The sequence below is a fragment of the Microcebus murinus genome, chromosome X (assembly GCF_040939455.1).
Source record: "Microcebus murinus isolate Inina chromosome X, M.murinus_Inina_mat1.0, whole genome shotgun sequence".
Lineage (NCBI taxonomy): Eukaryota > Metazoa > Chordata > Mammalia > Primates > Cheirogaleidae > Microcebus > Microcebus murinus.
Genome location: NC_134136.1, coordinates 12,374,557 through 12,397,666, shown reverse-complemented (window position 1 = coordinate 12,397,666; position 23,110 = coordinate 12,374,557). Strand labels below are relative to the sequence as shown.

General features: G+C 36.0%; 1 pseudogene; it reads left to right on the top strand.

Annotated features, from left to right (window-relative positions):
* The first annotated feature begins 20,292 nt into the window (after nt 1-20,292).
* On the top strand, nt 20,293-21,610 carry LOC105885417 (septin-10 pseudogene; annotated as a pseudogene).
* Nucleotides 21,611-23,110: the final 1,500 nt, after the last annotated feature.

The following is a 23,110-nucleotide window of genomic DNA, read 5'->3' as shown; positions in this document are numbered from 1 at the left end:
CCATATTTTGTTCCAAGAATGTCATTCCTATATTTTTGATGCAGGGCTAGTACTGGCCTGTCTTGCTCAATTACATCATGTGTACCAGCAGAAGTAAATTAAATGGATTTTCAAAATAAAAGTATTAATTGTAGTGCTAATGAACTTGAGGGTGAATTATAATTCCAAAATTTATGAAAATTTTAGGAGCTTAGGCATGTTTTTTAACCCTTCAAAATGTTAGTTTTATCATTTGTAGGATATAATTAACACCACCTACACCAGGGTTATTATAAAAATTAGTTGAAATAACGTGTGTAACTACCTAGCACAGTGTCTGATGCAGTGTTATGAAAGCAGTAAATATTTTCTCCTTGCTCTTGTAAGTCCCTATCATAAATGACTTTTCCTATATTTGATAATTTCTTCTCTTAGTTTTTACTAAAGAAAATTTAAAACTTCCCTATGGTGAAAGAACTATATCATATCTGTTTTGATAGATATAAGAAAAAGAAAAAGGGGGATATGGGCTCTGGTCTTGTATCGCCTTAAAGGACTTTGAGCCTGTTAAGAACAAAGACCATATGATTCTCTCAATAGATGCAGAAAAAGCATTTGGCAAAGTCCAACACACCTTGATGATAAAAACTCTTAACAAAACAGGCATAGGCAGCTCACACCTTAAAACTGTCAAGTCCATTTATGACAAACCCACCGCCAATATTATACTGAATGGGGGAAAATTGAAACCATTCCCACTTCAAACCAGAACTAGAAAAGGAGGCCCACTATCTCCTATTCCATTCAGTATAGTGTTTAAAGTCCTACCTACAGCAGTCAGGCAAGAGAGGGATATTAAGGACATCCAAGTGGGTGCAGATGAGATCAAACTCTCGCTCTTTGCAGATGATATGATATTATACCTAGAAAACCCCATGGATTTTTCCAAGAAATTCCTAGATTTGATAAATGAATTCGGTAAAGTCTCAGGTTACAAAATCAATATACACAAATCAGAGGCATTCATATATGCCAAGAACTGTCAAGCTGAAACTCAAATAAAAAATGTAATACCTGTTACTATAGCCCCAAAGAAAATTAAATATCTAGGAATATATATAATGAAAGATATGAAAGAGTTCTATATTCATTAGGGATATTGGTCTGTAGTTTTCTTTTTTTGTTGCATCCTTTCCTGGTTTGGGTATCAGAGTAATATTCGCTTCATAAAAGGTGTCAGGGAGGTTGCCGTTCTTCTCGATGTTGTGGAATAGTTTCTGCAAGATAGGTACTAGTTCTTCTTTGTAAGTGTGGTAAAATTCGGGTGTGAAGCCATCTGGACTGGGACTTTTCTTTTTAGGGAGATTTTTAATTGCTGTAAATTTTCAACAAAATCTTAGCTAACCGAATCCAGACACTTATCAAAAAAATAATCCACCACGACCAAGTGGGCTTCATCCCAGGGATGCAGGGATGGTTCAACATACGTAAATCTATAAATGCAATTCACCACATAAACAGAAGCAAAAACAAAGACCACATGATTCTTTCAATAGATGCAGAAAAAGCTTTTGACAAAATTCAACACCCTTTCATGATACGAACACTTAAGAAAATAGGCATAGAAGGGACATACCTAAAAATGATACAAGCCATCTATGACAGACCCATAGCCAACATCATACTGAATGGGGAAAAATTGAAATCATTCCCACTTAGAACTGGAACCAGACAAGGCTGCCCACTATCTCCACTTCTGTTCAACATAGTGCTGGAAGTCTTGGCTACAGCAATCAGACAGGAAAATGGAATCAAAGGTATCCAAATAGGGGCAGAAGAGATCAAACTTTCACTGTTTGCTGATGATATGATATTGTATCTAGAAAACCCCAAAGATTCAACCAAGAAACTCCTGGAACTGATCCATGAATTTAGTAAAGTCTCAGGATACAAAATCAATACACAGAAATCAGAGGCATTCATATACGCCAACAACAATCTAATTGAGAACCAAATCAAAGACTCAATTCCCTTCACAATAGCAACAAAGAAATTAAAGTACCTAGGAATATATTTAACCAAAGAGGTAAAAGACCTCTACAGGGAGAACTATGAAACACTGAGGAAGGAAATAGCAGAGGATGTAAACAGATGGAAATCCATACCATGCTCGTGGATCGGCAGACTCAATATCATCAAAATGTCTATACTACCCAAACTGATCTACAGATTCAATGCAATACCTATTAAAATCCCATCAGCATTCTTCACAGATATAGAAAAAATAATTTTACGCTTCATATGGAACCAAAGAAGACCCAGAATATCAAGAGCAATTCTAGGCAACAAAAACAAAATGGGAGGCATTAATATGCCAGATATCAAACTATACTACAAAGCTGTAGTAATTAAAACAATATGGTATTGGCACAAAAACAGGACTATTGACCAGTGGAACAGATGTGAGAATCCTGATATAAAACCATCCTCATATAGCCATCTCATCTTTGACAAAGCAGACAAAAACATACGCTGGGGAAAAGAATCTCTCTTCAATAAATGGTGCTGGGAAAACTGGATAGCCACCTGTAGAAGGCTAAAACAGGACCCACACCTTTCACCTCTCACAAAAACCAACTCACGCTGGATAACAGACTTAAACCTAAGATATGAATCTATTAGAACTCTAGAGGAAAAAGTTGGAAACACTCTCCTAGACATCGGCGTAGGCAAAGACTTTATGAAGAAGTCCCCAAAGGCAATCACAGCAGAAACAAAAATAAATAAATGGGACATGATCAAACTACAAAGTTTCTGCACAGCCAAAGAAATAGTCATGAAAGTAAACAGACAACCTACAGAATGGGAGAAAATTTTTGCATCCTATGCATCCGATAAGGGACTGATAACTAGAATATACTTAGAACTCACGAAAATTAGGAAGAAAAAATCAAATAACCCCATTAAAAAGTGGGCAAAAGACTTGAACAGAAATTTTTCTAAAGAAGACAGAAGAATGGCCAAGAAACATATGAAGAAATGCTCAACATCTCTAATCATCAGGGAAATGCAAATCAAAACCACAATGAGATATCACTTAACCCCAGTGAGAATGGCCTTTATCAAAAAATCTCCAAACAATAAATGCTGGCGTGGTTGCGGAGAGAGAGGAACACTCCTATACTGCTGGTGGGACTGCAAACTAGTTCAACCTCTGTGGAAAGCAATATGGAGATACCTTAAAGCGATACAAGTGAATCTACCATTTGATCCAGCAATCCCATTGCTGGGCATCTACCCAAATGATCCAGTGACACTCTACAAAAAAGACACCTGCACTCGAATGTTTATAGCAGCACAATTCATAATTGCAAGGCTGTGGAAACAGCCCAAGTGCCCATCAATCCAAGAATGGATTAATAAAATGTGGTATATGTATACCATGGAGTACTATTCAGCTCTAAGAAACAATGGTGATATAGCACATCTTATATTTTCCTGGTTAGAGCTGGAACCCATACTACTAAGTGAAGTATCCCAAGAATGGAAAAACAAGCACCAGATATATTCTCCAGCAAACTGGTATTAACTGAGTAGCACCTAAGTGGACACATAGGTACTACAGTAATAGGGTATTGGGCAGGTGGGAGGGGGGAGGGGGGAGGGGCGTGGGTATATACATACATAAGGAGTGAGATGTGCACCATCTGGTGGATGGTCATGATGGTGACTCAGACTTTTGGGGGGAGGGGGGAAATGGGCATTTATTGAAACCTTAAAATCTGTACCCCCATAATATGCCAAAATAAAAAAAAAAAATAAAAAAAAAGAAGTCCAAAAGAAAGGATTTTTCAAATCTAATACTGTAAACTATCTTGCATATTCAGGCACTTGGGTCAGTATTGTACAAATTGTTGGAAACTTTTGGAAGGACCAGAATTATGATCTCATTTACTGTCTTTAAGTCTTGGACAAACCTACATTTCCATTTGGTTTCCTTACTGGCAACATGGGAGTATTACATGGGGACTGCCAAGGCTGTAGCTGCCCATGTTTTAAAACCTTGCTTATCAAGGGCTAAATTACCCTTTTGAGCCTCAGGTCTCAAAAGATATTGCCTTTTCCAGTGATACTTAACATTAGGCTTTAAAGCAGTCTAAACTGGGGGCACATTAACAGCCCTGACAGGAATGTCCATGTTCCAAATGTGAGGGGTATCCAGCTGAAGGCTAGACTCTTCCCTACCTGCATGTAGACAAGCATTCAAAGTAAAAAACCAAAGTTCCCTCTGGACTGGCTGTTTTATAAGGCTCACCATATTGAACAGTGGCCTGTAACTGGAAAAGTAAATCTCTCTCCATCAGAGGAATTGGACATTCAGTCATAAGCAGAAATCTATGGGAAAATCAATGGTCCACTGGGAAGCAACCTAAAGGGTAGGTAAAACTTTTAATCTTTGGCTGTCCATAAATTACAGTTACTGTATAGCAACAAGAAAATCATGACCCTGAAAAAGGGGTCAGGTTTGAGAAGGCAGCTCCCATATCTAATAAGTATTTAATATTCTTCCCTTCTAAATCTAGGGTTACCCAAGGCTCCTTTGTAGAAATGGTGAGACATCCAGTGGGAGCTGTAGGGAATCTTAGGCCCCATCAATCTTCTGTTCTCTTGGCCATTACAGGTTTATGTGGCTCAGGCTCCCTCAGGAGCTTGGGGCAGTCTTTTTCCAATGGCCCTCTTGTGTACAAAATGTACATTGATTGGGATTCAAGGGATAGCAAATGAAGAGCTCTCATCTGGGTACCCCAGATGCTGGCCTTGCCATATTTCTATAAGGTGGGTAACCTTGAGGTGGGGCAGGGAGCTTAAAGCAGCTGCCAATGGTTAGGCCTTCTGATTATTTCTTTTGTTTTTATCTACCTCCTCCACTCTATCCCTATTGTTATACACTCAAAAGACCTTATCTAGAAGTTGATTCATGGGAGTCTGAGAGCCCATTGCTGCTTTTTGCAGATTTTTTCTGAATATCAGGAGTGGATTGGGAGATAAAATGCATTCCTATGATGGCCCAACCATCTGGAGAATCTAGGTCTGTGTTAGCATATTTTCTAACAGTCTCAACCAGGTGACCCTAAAATAGGGTGCAATTTTCAACTTTTCCCTAGGTTACTTCTCTGACTTTGTCATAGTTTATCAGCTTCACTATGCATTTTTCTCATGCCTTTTATTAGACAAGTTATCATGTGGTTCCAGAATTGACAGTCTATAGATATTCTCCGATAATTCCACTGGGGGTTTAAACAAGGAATGGTATCTCCCGCTACACAATAGATTGTACAGCCTTGATTTTGAGCAGCCATCCCACCTGGATGCTCACAGGCAGTGCCTATGATTCTCTGCTTTTCCTCTACAGTACAAAAAATAAACAATAAGATCTGTAAGCTCTGCCAGGTTAATTCGAATGTTATAGACAACTTAACATATCTTTCAATAAAATTTCATGGGTCCTTGGAAAACTAACCAAACTTTTCCTGGCCTATAGCCAAATCTTACATAGAAAAAGGCACATACATTCTAATCATTCCCTTGTTTCCATTACCCACTTCCCACAATGGGCACAGGTTTGATTTTAAAGGCTGATGTGGAGTCTCACACCTATTGGTGCTAGTAGGGCTCAATTCCTCCAGTAAGGTAATGGAGGGTATAGGCTGATGCTAATTGGGTAAGAGGTAGGAGTGCCTGATGACCTCAGTGTAGACTTCTGTGTGTGGAAGCTAATGGAAGTTCTGTCAGAGTTGGAGGATGGAGGAGGCTGCAGGGGTGACATAGGCTGTCTAGGAGGGGCAGGCAGGAGAGGATCATCCATAATATCTGGTGTGACTTCTTGATTCCTTGATATTACATGATTAGGAACATCCTGAAATATTCCTTAAATCAGGATCCTGATAAAGAGCCATAAAAGCACGTACATAAGGGACCTTCTCCCACTTTTCCACTCTCTTAAAAAGCAAATCTAATTGCATTATGGAATTATACTTTAGAGAACCATTTTCTGCCAAATTTGATGATCTTCTAATTTATATTGATGCAAAGCTTCATTACAGTAGAAAATATATTTATTTTTTCTTTAACCCTTCCAGTTTAAATTTGTCCCAATTGCTCAGAAGGCACCCTAAGAAAGAGTCTCCAGGACGCTCACTGTTGTCCCATACTGAAAAAGGATCCTGGCGAGAAATTGGGGTCCTCCTAACTTTTGAAGTAAACAAATTATTTTCTCCTCTCCACTTATATTTTCTCTTTTCAATAAGGAAACTTAACAAAGTAATGACGACAAAACCCTGCAGAGTGAAAGCTGGCACAGATGAATAAGCACGAAGAGTAAAATATAAAGATAGATCTGCACAGAAGAATGAGTGCTATGTCCTCCAGTGTGAGGAACACACCAAAACAAATCCTTCAACACAAAAATTATAGAATCAAGGATAAAACAAGAGTACTCAGAGCAGGTTTCAGTATGAATACAAACACAATATTGGGGGCCAAGAGGACAATTATAATCTGACTTCCACAAAATGTAGAGAAACCATCTTTATATAGCCATCTAATCTTTGACAAAGCAGACAAAAACACACACTGGGGAAAAGAATCCGTATTCAATAAATGGTGCTGGGAAAACTGTATAGCCACATGTAGAAGACTGAAACAAGATTCACACCTGTCACCTCTCACAAAAATCAACTCACAGTGGATAACAGAATTAAATCAAAGGCATAAAATTACAAGAATTCCATAAGGAAATGTTGGAAAAACTCTTATAGACATTGGCCTAGGCAACGAATTTATGAGGAAGACCCCAAAGGCAATCACAGCAACATCAAAAATAAATAAATGGGACCTGACCAAATTAAGAAGCTTCTGCACAGCCAGATAAACTATCATGAAGTAAAACAGACAACCTACATAATGGGAGGAAATATTCGCATGTTACATATCTGATAAAGGGCTGATAAAGAGAATCTATATAGAACTCAGTAAAATCAACAAGAAAAAATCAAACAACCCTATCAAAAAGTGGGCAAAAGATATCAACTGAAACTTCTCAAAAGAAGATAGACTAATGGCTAACATATGAAAAAATGCTCAACATCTCTAAGCATCAGGGAAATCCAAATCAAAACCACAATGAGATATCACTTATCACCAGTGAGAATGGCCTTAATCAAAAAGTCCCAAAACAATAAATGTTGGTGGGGATGTGGAAAGATAGGAACACTCGTACACTACTGGTGTGACTGCAAACTAGTACCACTTCTGTGGAAAGCAATATGGACATAAAAAGAAATAAAGCAATATGGAGATACTTCAAAGAGCTAAAAGTAGAACTACCATTTGATCCAGCAATCCCATTACTGGGCATCTACTCAAAAGAAAAAAAAAAGATATTCTATATATTAAAAACAAAATTTCCACTTGAATGTTTATAGCAGCACAATTCACAATTGCAAAGATTGGAAACAACCCAAGTGTCCATCAATACATGAGTGGATTAATAAAATGTGGTATATGTATAACATGAAGTACTACTCAGCCACAAAAAACCGTGGTGATCTAGTACCTCTTCTGTTATCTTGGATAAATCTGGAACCCATCCTACTAAGTGAAGTATCCCAAAAATGTACAAACAAGCACCACATGTACTTCCCACCAAATTGGTTTTATTTGATCAACACTTAAGTGCACTATAGTAAAAACATTCATTGGGTGTCAGGCCGATTGGGGGGGGAGGGGATGGGTATATACACACCTAATGGGTGCGGTGCACATCGTCTTGGGGATGGACACACTTGAAGCTCTGACTCATGTGGGGCAAGGGCAATATGCATAACCTAAATATGTGTACCCCTATAATATGCTGAAATTAAAAAAAAGAAAATCAGAGAAATCATTTAGGGTTGGGGCAAATGAAGAAAGGCTGATGGCAGAAGTAGTTACAGAGTGCCAGCAAAAAGAGACATTGGACAGAGGAATGTTTTTGACATATAAAGTGAGTCAAATGAATTATAAACCTAGCTCACTTAAGAAACCAATGGTAATCACTCTGATAACAATAACAGGAAAGGAGGCAAAAAAAGAAAAAGAAAGAAAAAGAAAACTACAGATCAATATCTCTTATGAATATAGATGCAAAAATGCTCAAGAAAATCCTAGCAAACGAAATTCAGGTGCTTATCAAAAAAAAATAATCCATCACGACAAAGTGGGCTTCATCCCAGAGATGCAGAGGTGGTTCAACATACACAGATCTATAAATGTAATTCACCACATAAATAGAAGCAAAAACAAAGACTGTATGATCCTCTCAATAGATGCAGAAAAAAACATTTGACAAAATTCAGCACCCTTTTATGATAAGAATGCTTAACAAAATAGGCATAGACTGGACTTAACCAAACATTATACAAGACATTTAAGACAAATCCATCACCAACATCATACTGAAAGGTGGAAAATTGAAAGCATTCCCACTTAGAACTGGAACCAGACAAGGTTGCCTTCCATCACCACTTCTATTCAACATAGTGCTGGAAGTCTTAGTCAGAGCAAACAGAGAAGACAAAGAAATCGTGGGTATCCAAATGGGGGCAGAAGAGGTCAAACTATCACTCTTTGCTGACTATATGATCTTTTATATGTAGAAAACATCAAAGATTATGAGACTGCTGGAATTGATAAATTCAGCAAAGCCTCAGGTTACAAAATCAATGTACAGAGATCAGTGGAATTCCTATACACCAAAAACAGTCAAACTGGGAACCAAATAAAAGACTCAGTACCCCTCACAACAGCAACAAAGAAAATAATATACCTAGGAATACATTTAACTAAGGAAGTAAAAGACCTCTAGAAGAAGCACTATGAAACCCTGAGGAAAGAAATAGCAGAGGACATAAACAGGTGGAAAACCGTACCACACTCACGGATCTACAGTATCAACATTGCTAAAATGTCTATTCTACCTATTGATCTACAGATTCAATGCAATCCATATTAAAATACCAACATCATTTTTCACAGATCTACAAAAAATCATTTCACACTTCATGTGAAATCAGAGAAGACCACATATAGCAAAAGCAATCTTAAGCAAAATGAACAAATTAAGAAGTGTAAATTTACCAGACTTCAAGCTATACTACAAGGCTATAGTAACTAAAAAAACTAAAAAAGCATGATACTTGCCCAAGAAGACAGATGTAGACCAATGAAACAGAACTGAGAACCCATGTATAAAAACATCCTAACACAGCCATCTACTCTTTGACAAAGCAGACAAAAACATACACTGGGGAAAAGAATTCTTATTCAATAAGTGGTGCAGGGAAGACTGGATAGTCATATGTAGAAGACTGAAACTGGATCTACATCTTTCATCTCTCACAAATATCAACTCACGGTGGATACCAGACTTAAACCTAAGTCAGGAAACTATAAGAATTCCAGAAAAAATGTTGGAAAAACTCTTCTAGACATTGGCCTAGGCAATGAATTTATGAAGAAGACCCCAAATGCAATAACAGCAACAACAAAAATAAATAAATGGGACCTGGTCAAATTGAAAAGCTTCTGCACAGCCAAGGAAACTCCCACAAGAGCAAACAGACAACCTACAGAATGGAAGAAAATAGTCACATATTACAAATTCAATAAAGGGCTGATAACTAGGATCTATATAGAACTTGAGAAAATAAGCAAGAAAAATCAAAGAACCCTATCAAAAAGTGGACAAAGAACATAAATAGAAACTTTTCAAAGGAAGATAGACTAATGACCAACAAACATATGAAGAAATGCTCAACATCTCTAATCATCAGGGAAATGCAAATCAAAACCACAATGAGATATCACTTAACCCCAGTGAGAATGGCCTTTATCAAAAAATCTCCAAACAATAAATGCTGGCGTGGTTGCGGAGAGAGAGGAACACTCCTATACTGCTGGTGGGACTGCAAACTAGTTCAACCTCTGTGGAAAGCAATATGGAGATACCTTAAAGCGATACAAGTGAATCTACCATTTGATCCAGCAATCCCATTGCTGGGCATCTACCCAAATGATCCAATGACACTCTACAAAAAAGACACCTGCACTCGAATGTTTATAGCAGCACAATTCATAATTGCAAGGCTGTGGAAACAGCCCAAGTGCCCATCAATCCAAGAATGGATTAATAAAATGTGGTATATGTATACCATGGAGTACTACTCAGCTCTAAGTAACAACAGTGATATAGCACATTTTATATTTTCCTGGTTAGAGCTGGAACCCATACTACTAAGTGAAGTATCCCAAGAATGGAAAAACAAGCACCAGATATATTCTCCAGCAAACTGGTATTAACTGAGTAGCACCTAAGTGGACACATAGGTACTACAGTAATAGGGTATTGGGCAGGTGGGAGGGGGGAGGGGGGCGGGTATATACATACATAATGAGTGAGATGTGCACCATCTGGGGGATGATCATGATGGAGACTCAGACTTTTGGGGGGAGGGGGGAAATGGGCATTTATTGAAACCTTAAAATCTGTACCCCCATAATATGCCGAAATTAAAAAAAATTAAATAAAAGGAAAGGTGAAGTTAAAAAAAAAATCATAATGAGAAATCACTTATCTCCAGTGAGAATGGCCTGTATCAAAAAGTCCCAAATCAATAAATGTTGCATGGATGCAGACAGTTAGGGGCACTCATACACTGCTGATGAGAGTGAAAACTAGTTCAACCTCTGTGTAAAATAATATGGAGATACTTCAAAGAGATACAAGTAGATCTACCATTTGATCCATCAATCCAATTACTGGGCATCTACCCCAAAAAACAAAAGACATTTTATAAAAAAGACATCTGCACTCCGATGTTTATAACAACACAATTCACAATTGCAAAGATGTGGAAACAACTCAAGTGCCCATCAATACATGAGTGGATTAATAAAATGAGGTAATGTATATCATGGTGTTATACTCAGCCAAAAAAATTAATTAATTAATTAATTAATGGTGATATAGAATGCCTTGCATTATGCTGGATAGAGCTGGAACCCATTCTACTAAGTAAAGTATCCTAAGAATGGAAAAACAAGCACCACATGTACTCACCATCAAATTGGTATTAACTGATCAACACTTAAGTGAACATATAGTAATAACATTCATTGGGTGTCATGCAGTTGGGATGGGGGAGGAGAGGATTGGTATATATACATCTAATGTGTGTAGTGAGTACTGTCTGGTTGATGGACATTCTTGAAGCTCTGACTTGGGTTGGGCAAAGTAAATATATGTAACCAGACATTCGTACCCCAGTAATACACTGAAAAAAATTAAAAAATAAAATATATTTTCCAGAAGAAAAAAACAAAACAAAACAAAAGTAAAGCTGGAGCTTAAAAATGCCAGATGCATGCTACTGACCTATGTAGTGATAGTAATATAGTAAAAGTAAATTGTTTTGTTGTCCATTGTCCCAGCAACATCCCTTGCAATGACAAAGCAAACAACCCAAGGAATAATAATTGGCTGGCTGCTATGGAAAATGATGTCTTATCTTTAGAGCATGCAAAGATAGATCATCAGAAAAAAGTAGTGTGACAGAGCCAGCAGGAAAAGTGCTGGCAGAGGGCGCAGTGTGACTTGGTATTCAGTAAGAAGGAGACAAATATGGGACCAGCTGCTAATGCAATTACCCCTCTTGATTTCATGGTTAAGCTAATCAGTGAGGATCCCTTTTCAAAATGCTGAAAATACTAGGGCACCCATGTAGGACACACAGATGATGGGAGCATACACACCAGCTACTGAGTTAGAGGCCCTGCAGCCACCTCCCTACTTGTCTGAAATTGAGAGGAACACTCAGGTCAGAGATTAAAGTGAGAATGAAAAAGTTTGAGACTTTAGAAGACAAAAGAAGTGAAAGAACCCAAGGTTACTAAACTAAACTAGACAAAGAGATACTTACCAATTTGGAAAGTTTCTAATAATGCCATATGGTCTTAATTTGGGGTTTGGGTAGAGGGTCCCTCTTTGTCCCATATAGGGTCACCAGGAAGATGATTAAGGCGGTTTCCCACTGAAGGGAGGAAAGTCTCTTGAACTTGTCAAGTGGGTTCTTGGCTTCATGCAGAAAATAATTAGAAAGCAAGTCAACTAGTGACAGACACTAGTAGTCCCCCTGGATGGGACTACTACCACCTAGTCATGCCTTTATCAGAAGGCCTGAACAGTCCATCTCTTTCCAACTCTGTTCTTGAGACTTTCCTCCAGAATTACATGACATGCATTCACTCCATCTGCTTAAATATGGCTTCCCCAATAATGAGGTAGCAGGGGTTTTAATCCCATTCTGTGAAGATTCAAGTAGTTGGTGGATGCCAGATGCCCCTGGCCTTGGGAGTTGGTAGGGATTTTCTCCATCATTGAGCAGGAGTTTAATAATTCACTTTCTTCTTTTACTTCTTCTCAGTTTCTTGAGTTTTAAATTGCAACTGACTGACCTGGCTTGGTCTTTAGATATAGTCAGACAGAAGATCCTTCTCCACAAACAGAGTAGAGGCCCTCTCCCAAGCATGACTGGGACTCTTTATCAGGCAGTGGCAACATTTTTTAAATATTTAAAAAGGCTGTTGGGAAACAACCATATGTAACCAGCATTGTCTTGTGGCCAGGTCACAAAAGTTAATCACTAACTATTGTCACAGAAAGGTAAGCAATAATAGTTTATAAGGCATGCAATTTAGTAATTCATCCATCTTCAGGGGGTCCCAGGCTGGCAACTTAATGGAAACTTCCTTGTTCAATGCGGTAAGAGTCTGGTATAGGCCAAAATAAATGCACTCAAGCTCTCTTGATCTTTCTTTTCTGCTTTATCTCTATATTAGTTTCTATGTAAATACACTACATGTACACTAAGCAGGGTATTCAGACTAGTTGTCATATTGCCAAAATTATAGATGTTCATATTTAATTTTATTCATTTATATAAAATGTGAGCTCACACTATTAACAGTTTGGTGGAATTTCTGTTCTTTAAAAGTCAACATACACCAACAATACTTGTGGAACTGCTCCCTGTAACATATAAATTATCTTACATTTCAACTTTCCCAGATGTCTCTATTAATAGTGCTTAGAACACTGAATTGGCAAAGAAAATACCCTTTGCTCCATCTGTGCCATGGCTACATGTTCAGATTGTTGAACTGATGACTTGCAGCTAATCCCACCTCCTTCTAAACCCAAACATATGTTAATTATTCCACAGTAACTTTATTTTGTATCTTCAAGCTGAAAAGATTTTCAACAGCCACTATGGCAACCTGTCTACCAAAGCCAACCAGCCACATAATGCTGATATGGCATAACATGTTATGTCAGTTTGTGGAGCCACACACCACTGAGCAACAGTGACAGGAAGAAGTAAATGACAATTTTGTCAGTATTCCATTGTGATTGTACCACATAATTAGTGCTAAAGACATCATAACTTTGCTTATGTATCTGTTCTTTGCTAAATGATTTTAAAGCCTAATGACAACACTTTAAGCCTATAATAACAAAGTATTTTATCCTGCTACATATGAATGGCATTTCTTTGTATGGAAAATGTGAAAATATTGTTGCCTTAGTATGAAACAAATTTCACAGTTACAATGGTGGTATTCTTATTACATAATGCGTAACTTTGTTTTTTGACAGTTAATCTCATATCACCACCATAAAAGGAAAGTCATTGTGACTATTGCTATATATATCACTTTGCATTAATATATTTGTGTTTTGAATGGGAGATTTACTTTATATTCCCAGAAACTAGCATACAGTAGTTGCCTAATAAATGTTTATTGAATGTATTCATAAGCAGTATTTTTATACTTGATAATAGCTTGTTGGTATAGATACTGCCCAATGTAAAACATAATAAGAATGTTTTTCTGTGCTTCCTTCCCACCCTCCTGTTATTTCATTTTTGACTCTTTTCTTTTCTCTCTGCCATTCTACAGTGTGAATTAGAATAAAAATATTGTTATGTTCTTATAATTTTAGGCATTTGAATGGAAAAAGCACATACATAAATCATTTTCTGGACATATTCCATTCTTCTGAAGCAAAAATTTTATGAGATTTCTACAAAATATGCTACAAATAATGGCATTATTTTAATAAATTTCTTAAGATTATAAAGCAAGAGCATGCTATATGATATGATACTTATTGAAGCTACTAGTCGATATCAATGCAATAAAATAATATTGCCAGATGAAATATAATTTCCTTCAGTAGTAATTAATGAAATATTTTGTGTCTAGAATTTAATTGTGACATGATTGTGTTATCTTGTGTTATGGATTTTTTGTTGTTGTTGTTACAATATGGCATAAATCCTCTTATGCAAAACTGGTTGATAGTGGAAATATCAGCAAAACTGTAGGGTAGGAAGCTTTAAACACCTGTCCCTCAACAGAAATTTAAAAATAAAGATGAAACTATCAGAATCAAATTTGTCAGAGTCTGGAAAACAGCCAAAGTTTTATAACATCTGAGAAAATACTGAATACCACCCCCCCAAAAAAAAGCAACTTAAAAATGGTAGGAAAGCTTTGTGAAGTTTTTACTTTCCCTTGATCTACCCCCTGACTTGATAGTGGTTTTGAGGGCAGCAGTCAATATTCCAAGTGTGAGATCATGGTTCCTGGTTCCAGGGGAGCACACTAAACATTATTTTAAAATATTGTGTTTGTTCTAACCTGTGTAGAGTCTACCCAAAAGACTAACACAGGGCAATTATCATTTCTTTTTTAACTTGACTTGCAACTCACCTAGGACAGATAAGCAGCAGGCATTGCTGGGAAACATTGTTAGATGAAGGAAAAACCCACAGCCACCTGTGGCAAACCATTATGTTTGATACTATACAATACATACCTACAAAGTATAGACAGCCTTAATCATGTAGGCAAAAATAGGAAAGAGTTTCTTTGGGTAATTAAGGCATTCAAGAGTACTCATGTATACTGGCGAATTTAGAAAGCCATGTGCATTCCCAGGGCAGAATACATGTTTTAAAAAGACCTGAGAGAACGCTGTTTTAACCTTTGATTTATCCCTAAGTGTAAGCAGAGAGTGAAGGCTAAGACAGAAAGGTAAATGACCTGGCTAAAAGTAGAAGGAATGCCCCAGAACAGAATCAATCTGCAAGGGCTTGGAGAGTTGCTTATTTGTTTTGCTTCTAACTTTCAAAGAAATCTTTGTCAAAACATTAGCTGAACACAGCTAAAAGAAGAGAAATTTTAGTAACCATACATCGTAAGGAAGGTAGTCTTTGCGAAAGCAATTTGGGAGATTCACTAACTAAAATATGACTAGAGCCTTCAAAAAGCAAGAACATCAAAGTCGTGAAAGTTTAGTAATACTGATTTCCATAGTCACTATATTATAACATTCAAATATCCAATTTTTAAGAAAAATCACAAAACATAAATTGAATGCAGCCATCCTTGAGGAAGCTCAACCTTGAAGTTGATAGACAAACACTTTAAGTCAACTGTCTGAGACATGCTCCAACAGCTAAAGTAAATCGTAGACAAATAATTGAAAGAAATCTATTACAAGGTCATGGAAACTACCTAAGTGCCTGTCAGTTCATGAGTGGATAACTAAAATGTGGTATATGCTCACAATGGAATATTACTCAATCCTAAGAAATGACAGTGAGCTAGCACCGTTTATGCTATCCTGGATTAAGTTTAAGCCCGTAATACAAAGTGAGACACAAGACACAAGATCTGGAAAATGGACTACACATCTACTCACCATCAAATTGGTACTGACTGACTAAAACTATGGTGCTCAAAAAATGGTAGTGTCCAACAGGGATTTGGGGGGTGGAGACCCACATCTTAATGAAGTGGTGAGCATTGTTGGGGGGGAAGGGATTACCTCTATCACTTTTTAGGGAGAGGTAAAGATATACATTGTAACCAAAATGTCTGAAAAAAAATCTATAATCGAGAATTGGGCAGGGGGAAGGAGGGAGAGGGGAAGGGTATGTATGTACACGGTGGGTTCGGTGTGCACCACCTGGAGGCTGGACATGCTAGAAGCTCTGGCATTGCGGGGTGTGGGAGGGGGAGCAGGGGCAAGATATGTAACCCTAACAATATCTGTACCCCCATAATATGAAGTAATAAAAAATATTTAAAAAAAGAAATCAGGACAGTTATATAGGAACGAAATTACAATATCCACAAATAGATACAAATTATATAAAGAAAATGCATAGATATTCTGGAGGTCAAAATTATAGTAACTAAAATAAATATATTTATACTAGATGGATTAAACAGAGGAAGAATAATCAGTGAACTAGAAGATAGGACAATTGAAACAATACAATCTGAGTAGCAGAGAAAAAAGAATGAGGAAAAGTGAACTGAACATAAGGAACCTATAGGACACCATCAACCAGCAGGAAGACCATTATGGGATTCATAGATTGAGAAGAGACACAGAATAAAGAAGCAAGAAGAATATTTGAAGAAATAATAGCTCAAACTTCCCAAATCTGATGAAATATATGATATTAAAACATCCACAATGAGACACATTTTAATCAAAATGCCAAAAGTCAAAGAACAAGAGACAATCTTGAAAGCAGCAAGAGAGAAGCAACCCACCAAATGCAAGGGATCTTCAATAAAATCAATAGTTTCTCCTGAGAAATCATGGAGGCCAGAAGATAGTAAGATGGCATGCTAAACTAATGGGTGCATAGCACATTGTCTGGGGGATGGGCAGGCTTGTAGCTCTGGCTTGGCTCGTGCAAAGGCAATATATGTAACCAAATGTTTATACCCTCATAATATTTTGAACATTTTTTTAAAAAAGTATATAGAAGTGAATATGAGAGGATCAAGACAGAAAGCTGCAAAAAATAATAAATGCAAAAAAGCGGTAATGGAGGAAATTTATAACAAAGACATTTTAACATACATAAAACAAATGACAAAATGAGAAAATTAATTCCTTCTTTCCTTATCAATAATTGCTCCACATATAGATGGATTAAACTTCCCCATCCAATTGAATAGAATGGAAGAATGGATAAGAAACACATGATCCAAACACATGCAGTCTACAAGAGCCTAATTTTAGTTCTAAGGAAAAAAAAAATACATTGAAAGTGAAAAGATGAAAATATTTATTTTATGAAAACACTAACCAAAGGAAGCTGTAGTAGCTATACTAATAGCAAACAAAATAGACATTAAGTCAAAAACTCTTATAAGAGACAAAGAGGGACACTATATATTGATAAAAGGGTCAATTCTTCAAGAAGATATAATTATAAACATATATTCACCAAACAACAGAGCCCCAAAATATTTGAAGAAATGATTGAGATTGGAAAGGAGAAATAAAAAAAGTTCTAATATATCAGCTAGACAATGTAATAGTACACTTTTACTCATGGATAGATTATCTAGACAAAAGATTAATAAGGAAGTAGAGTACTGAAACAACACCACAGTTAAGAGATTTATAGAACACTCCATCTAACAAAACACATTCTTCTCAAATGGACTTAGAACATTCTACAGAATAGAGCAAAAATTAGGCCACAAAATAAGTCTCAATAAATTGCAAAGTATAAAATAATATAACTTATCTTCTCTAACCTCAGTGAGATAAAGTCAGAAATCAATAACAGAGGGAAAACTAGGAAACATACAAATATGTAAGCATTAAAGCAAACAATCTTAAACAACCGATAGTTCAAAGAAGAAATCATAAGGAAAAATACAAAATATGCAGAAATCAATGAAAAACAAAGAATAGCATATCAGACCTTATGGGATGCAACCAAAACAGGACTCAGAGTGAAATTTATAGCACTGCATGCATACATTAAAAAGAGGAATGACCTAAATTACACACTTTAAAGAATTTAGAAAAAGAAAGAGCAAAGTAAACTCAAAGCTAACAGATGAAAGGAAATAATAAAGATGAGAATAGAGATAAGCAAAAGTTAAGAATAAACAAAAGAGAAATTCAGTGCAACCCAAACTTGATTCTTTTCAAAGAACAACAAAATTGACAAACGTTTTGTTAGACTGGGAAAAAAATGCAAATAACTAATATCACAAATGAAAGTGGGGATATTACTACTGAATTTAGAGAAATAAAAAAGTTTATAAAGGAATACTATAAATAATTGTACTTAACAATTTACATAACCTTGATGAAATAGCCAAGTTATTATAAATACATAATTATCAAACTGACGCAAGAAAAAAATAGCTGATCAGACTATAACAATTAAAGAAATAGAATCAGTAATTAAAAACTTTTCAAATAAAAACAAGTCCTGGACCAGATTACTTCAGTAGTGGATTCTATGAAATATTTAAAGATATACTAACAGTGATCCTTGTCAAATTTTTTCACAAGAAAAAAAGGAGGAACAGCTTCCTAACTCATCCTATAAGAGTAGCATTATCTTGATACCAAACCCAGGTAAAGATATCATAAAATGAGATTACAGACCAATAGCCTTTGTGAATACAAATGTAAAATCCTCAACAAAATAATTGCAAACCAAACTCAACAGCATATTAAAAGGACTATGCACTATTACCAAATAGGATTTATTCCAATAATATAAGGGTTATTCAACATCAAGAAATTGATAAATGTAATAATGCACTACATTCATAGTACAAAGAAGAAAAGAAAGAAAAAAAAACAATTCTCTCAATTGGTGCAGACAAAGCATTTGACAAAAGCTCACATTTTCATGTAGAAATACCTGGCAAGTAGGAATATAGGGAGACTTCCTTAACATGGATACAGAATGTTTCTAAAAATTTTGCAGCAACTATTATATTCAATGGTGAAAATCTGAAAGTTTTTCCCATAATATTAGGAACACGACAAGAATGCTAGCTTTCACCATTGCCATTCAGCAATGTCCTGGGAGCTCTAACCAAAGCATTAGGCAAGAAAAAGAAATAAAAGGTATCTGAATTGCAAAGGAAGAAGTAAAACTATCTCTATTTGAAGGTGGCATGATCTTGATAAATACTGAAGAATCCACAAAAATGCTACTAGAGGCAATAAACAAATTCAGTAAAGTTGCAGGATACATGATCAACACTCAGCTGATTTTTTTTCTATTTACTGACAATAAATACTTAAAAAGATAATCAAGAAAACAATTTAATTTAAAATAGTATCCCAAATAATGATACAAATATCTAGGAATAACTTTGACCAACGAGGTGCAAGACTTGTATTAATACACTAAAAAATACAAAACATTGCTCAAAGAAATTAAAGACTGAAACATATGTTAAATAAAAAAAAATATTATTAACTTAAATAAAATTCCATGTTTATAAATTAGACAATGCTAAGACATTAATGTCATTAAAACATCAATACTTACCAAAACATCAATACTTAATGTAAACTCTATCAAAAATTTAAATGGCCTTTTTTAAATCAGAAACAGAAAAGCTGATCCTCTATGAAATAGTAAATTGCTCCATATAGCCAAAACAAACTTTAAAGAGAAGAACAAAATTGGAATACTGACACTTCTCAATTTTAAAACATACTACAAAGCTACAGTAATCCAAATGGTGTGAAACTTACCTAAAGATAGACATATAGACTAATGCAATTTCCAGAAATAAATCTGCACATCTATGGTCGATCAATTTTTAATGAGCGTGCCAAGACCGTTCATTGTGGAAGAATAATCTTTTCAATAAATGGTGCTGGTATCATTGTATATCAACATGTAAAAAAGTAAATGTGGGCCCTTACGTCACACTGTATACAAAAAAAAATAAAAATGGATTAATGGCCTAAATATAATGGCTAAAATTATAAAACTCTTAGAAAATAAAGGGGTAAATCTTCATGACCCTGGAGTTGGAAGTGTGTTCTTATATAAAACACTGAAACCATGATCAAAATAAACAAAATCAAAACAAATTGATAAATTGAACTTCAAATTCAAGAACTTTTGTGCAACAGAAGGCATTATAGAGAAAGTGAAAAGAATCTATTTTATGTTAGAAAATGTCTATCAGTCATGTATCTAATGAGTCTTATATCCCCGCCTCACCCGCCGGCCTTCCCATTCTCCACCGCCAGACTAGCCACTGGGCGCCCCCCGACCAAGACCGCAGCTCAGCCGCCCTCCCACCGGAGACCATGGCCTCCTAAGAGGTGACGCGGCAGCTGTCTTATGGAATGAAAACAACTTGTACGTCCTCACCAGTGTCTAACGATGAACAGAAAAAAAGAGAAAGTATTCGTTTCTTGACTATGTCTGGCCATGTTGGCTTTGAGAATTTGCCTGATCAGCTGGTCAATAGATCCATTCAGCAAGGTTTCTGTTTTAATATTCTCTGCATGGGGGAGACTGGAATTGGAAAATCAACACTGATTGACACGTTATTTAATACTAATTTTGAATACTAAGAATCTTCACATTTTGCCCACATGTGAAACTTAAAGCTCAGACATATGAACTCCAAGAAAGTAATGTTTGATTAAACATTGACCATTGTGAATACAGTGGGATTTGGTGACCAAATAAATAAAGAAGAGAGCTGCCAACCAATAGTTGACTACATAGATGCCCAGTTTGAGGCCTATCTCCAAGAAGAACTGAAGATTAAGCGTTCTCTCTTCAACTACTATGACTCTCGTATCCATGTGTGCCTCTACTTCCTCTCACCCACAGGCCACTCTCTGAAGACACTTGATCTCCTAACCATGAAGAACCTTGACAGCAAGGTGAACATTATACCAGTGATTGCCAAAGCAGATACAGTTTCTAAAACTGAATTATAGAAGTTTAAGATCAAGCTCATGAGTGAATTTGTCAGCAATGGTGTCCAGATATACCAGTTCCCGACAGACGATGACACTGTTGCTAGGATCAATTGTGCAATGAATGGACAATTGCCATTTGCTGTTGTAGGGAGTATGGATGAGGTGAAAGTCGGAAATAAAATGGTCAAAGCTCGCCAGTACCCTTGGAGTGTTGTACAAGTGGAAAACGAAAACCACTGTGACTTCGTAAAGCTGCGGGAGATGCTCATTTGCACAAACACGGAGGACCTGTGCGAGCAGACCCATACTCGGCACTACGAGCTCTACAGATGTTGCAAGCTGGAGGAAATGGGCTTCTAGGATATGGGCCCAGAGAACAAGCCTGTCAGTCTTCAAGAGACCTACGAAGCCAAAAAACATGAATTCCATGGTGAACGTCAGAGGAAGGAAGAAGAAATGAAGCAGATGTTTGTGCAGCGAATGAAGGAGAAAGAAGCTATATTGAAAGAAGCTGAAAGAGAGCTGCAGGCCAAGTTTGAGCACCTGAAGAGAGTTCACCAAGAAGAGAGAATAAAGCTTGAAGAGAAGAAAAGACTTTTGGATGAAGAAATAATCGCCTTCTCTAAACAGAAAGCTACCTGTGAGATATTCCAGAACCAGTCCTTTCTGGCAACAGGTAGCAACCTGAGAAAAGACAAGGACCACAAGAATTCTAATTATACATAAAACAGCAGTTCCAGACAACAGAAGATCATCACAAGCAAAAGTTATTAAAACATCAGAAGTGTGCTTTGATTCTCTTGCCATTTTTATTTGCTTTATCACTTACTTTATATCTCTCAAATGGCCACAGTTGCTGACATTTATGGAAAAATACTTTTAAATATAAGGTCAATGCATAAGCCAGAGTGGATGATATTATAGGTTGAACATCCCTAATCTGAAATATGAAATGCTCCCAAATACAAAACTTTTCAACCACATGACATCACAAGTGGAAAATTCTACACCTGACACCTTTGCATTCTGAAAGACTGATGTATACGCACGTTGTTTCATGTATAAAATTATTAAAAATATTATATAAAATTACCTTCTAGCTATGTAGATAAGGTGTATGTGAAACATAAATGAATTTTGTTTTTAGACTTGTGTGCCATTATGTATATGAAGATATTCTACAATCTGAAATCTGAAATAAATTTCTGGTCCCTAGCATTTTGGATAAGGTATAATCAACCTGTATTTCAACCTGCTGTACAACAACCTTTACTGTTGTTAGAAATGTTTAAGTTGCCATTTTGCAATGAATCTAGATCTTTTTTCCTGTTGCCAAGTTATTGTCACTTTGCAGTACATTATACCAAAGAGCAAAGTCTCAGTGCCATTGAAATTACAGAACTCTTTAATATCATGGCCATCTGATTGCATTTATGTTTTAGATGAACCTTTTTTTTGTATATTCTTTAAAAAAAAAGCTTTGGGAATATGTTTAGGAATGTATTATAGAGTTAACACTCTAATCTTTCAATAGTTACATAGAACTTTAAAATTTTTGATACGATTATCCAAATGGTAAAATGATCCTAAGCTTTTGTGTCAAATTATATAATAATAACTTTTCATGCTTCAGTTTGCCTTATTGAGGATGATGTATTGCTGAGATGAAACAAATGTTTACAAGTAAAAACATCCAGGTATATAAACCCTTTTGATAAAGCACCTTTGAACCTGGGTGTATCACACTATTTTCATTAAGATGTGTTATATACTTGTTTAAAACTCTGTCTTTCAGGGAAAATTAATAAGGTTGAATCATTCAATTAAAATATTTTTTAAGAAAGTATCTATGAACATCTGAATATTAAAGATATAAAAATTTAGATAATTCATATTTCAAGGGATATTTGCATTCAGTGCCTTAGTTTTCTGAGAACATTTTAATGGTTTCTAACATTTTCTTAACAGTTGTAAGTATATCAATTTTCATTTTTTGTACTTGAATATTCAAATAAAACTGACATTACATTTGACAAATAAAATATATTTACATATTTAAAAAATTCTTACAATTCAACAATATTAAGACAAAAACCTATTTACAAAGCAAGCCAATAATCCAATAGACTTTTCTTTAAAAAAATATATGCATGGCTAACAAGAACATGAAAATATGCTCAAAATCATTAGTCTTTAGGAAAGGCAAATCAAAATCACAATGTAGTA